At 38.5% G+C, this 2,265-nt stretch overlaps 1 protein-coding gene across 1 annotated transcript in view; it reads right to left on the bottom strand.

The window, feature by feature from the left end:
- Positions 1 to 2,265, bottom strand: part of IL13RA1 (interleukin 13 receptor subunit alpha 1) — a 68,526-nt gene that overhangs the window by 27,853 nt on the left and 38,408 nt on the right. The gene's annotated exons all lie outside the window — the stretch shown is intronic.

Consider the following 2,265-nt stretch of genomic DNA (forward strand, 5'->3'; position numbering starts at 1 on the left):
AAAGGGAATTTTTAAATAAAGTCATCTATATTAAAATTAAAAACTTTTGTTGATCAAATGACATCTCATTCAGGGAAACAAACAGGCAATGCATCAAGTGTGAGAACATATTTGCAATTTCTGACAAAGGACTTGCATATACATTTTTTCCTACCCTACTAATAAGGCAACGACAGAAAACCCAATTTAAAAAAAACTGGCAAAAGGCTTGAACAGGCACTTCACAAGATGATAGGTAAGTTGCCAATAAACATCTGAAAAAGTGTTCAACCTCATTGGTCATGAGAAAAATGCAAATTAAATGCACAAGATAAGAATGCACACACTTACCTGACAACACCAAGTGTTATGAGGATATGAAGCATCTAGAACTCAAAATTTCTGCTTAGTAGTGTAAAAACTGGCACAACCACCTAGGAAAACTTATTATCTACTAGAGACAATCATATGTAACCTTATGATCCATATATGCCTATATAAATACCCAACACAAATGTACGCACATGTGTACCAAGAGACAAGTATGTGAATGTTCATTAAAAACTCCATTCATAAAACCAAATTGGAAACTATCCAAATGTCTATCAATGGGAGAATGGATAAATAAAATGTGGTATATTCACACAAAGGAATGAATGCAATAAGAATGTACCATCTACAGCAATAGGAAACAACATTGATGAATCTCATAAACATAATGTTGAGTGAAAAAAGGGTGAACACACAAAAAAAGTATATTCTGGGCCAGGCACAGTGGCTCATGCCTGTAATCCCAGCACTTTGAGAGGCTGAGGAGGGTGGATCACATGAGGCCAAGAGCTCAAGACCAGCCTGGCTAACATGGAGAAACGCCGTCTCTACTAAAAAGTACAAAAAAAAAAAAAAAATTAGCCAGGCATGATGGTGCATGCCTGTAATCCCAGCTCTCCGGAGGCTGAGACAGGAGAATCTCTTGAATCTGGGAGGCAGAAGTTGCAGTGAGCTGAGACTGCGCCACTGCACTCCAGCCTGGGCGACAAAGTGAGACTCTGTCTCAAAAAAAAAAAAAGTACATCGTGTATAATTCCACTTACATAGTTTTAAAAGTAGCAACAAAATCAATCTATGGGATTAGAAGTCAGGATAGTAGCTGCTCTTTGGGAGGATAGCAACTGAAGGGGATTATGAGGGTGCTTCTGTGGTGCTGGTTACGTAGGTGAAAAATCATTTGTGAAAAATCACTGAGCTATATAGGTTAAGATTTGTGTATTTTTTTTTTTTTTAAGATGGGGTTTCACCATGATGGCCAGGCTGGTCTTGAACTCCTGACCTCAGGCGATCCACGCACCTCAGCTTCCCAAAGTGCTAGGATTATAGGCGTAAGCCACCATGCCCGGCGTAAGATTTGTGTAATTTTTATTGTGTATTATACCTCAGTAAAAACTTTTAAAAAGAAGAGACAGGAGCAAAAGATCAATGTCCCTTATTGAGAGTATAAGATATAAAACATGACTGGGCTGGAGAAAAGAAAGTGTAATGCAAAATTCCCCTCCACACAATAGAAGTTACTTGCTGTCTAATGTATAGATAATACTAATTTCCTTAAATGAAAGTATTTCAAAAATGGAGTAAAAAACACATGACAATCTATTGCTTAAATAGTCAACTTCTATAAAAGATACATTTAAACATGGAACAAAGATCGTAACACATAGCTATTATTTTTGACATTTAATGTCATTCACTAAATGGTTCCTACCAGCATGTGTGAAGAGCTAAGAGGCCAAGCAAATGATGAAGGAACATCCTTTCAATATTTCATACAGGGGTTCAGAAAAAAAAAATACTCGGGGGCCACTATACCCTATTACTGGCCATTTAGAATCATAGATCTGTTGGGGAATCACAAGCGTCAACTACCAGTTGAGCGATCAAGTTGCAAATTGATGTCCCTCCTCCCCTAGACCATCTTCCATATATAGAAATTCCAAACTCTGAGACTCAATCTGTAGATTTAGATCTCTAGGCTCTTGTTCAAATGTAAATCCCCCTGCATAGTTTACTGGCTATTCAGAGACCACTAAGAGAAGGAAAGCCAGGGTACCAAGAAGATAGTTTGCTGGGAAGTTGGGGGTAAGGGAGTGGTCACAGACAAGTTGTCCCTGACGTCATAATTCTGTCATGAGCTACCTCTGACCACAGGCCTCATGTGATGGTACCAGTTCATGTTCCAGCGTACTTCCCCCTCTTAAGTGTAACACCAGGCAAAAGAATTCTTCAAAATGA

Source organism: Cebus imitator, unplaced genomic scaffold, assembly GCF_001604975.1.
Source record: "Cebus imitator isolate Cc_AM_T3 unplaced genomic scaffold, Cebus_imitator-1.0 Scaffold445, whole genome shotgun sequence".
NCBI lineage: Eukaryota > Metazoa > Chordata > Mammalia > Primates > Cebidae > Cebus > Cebus imitator.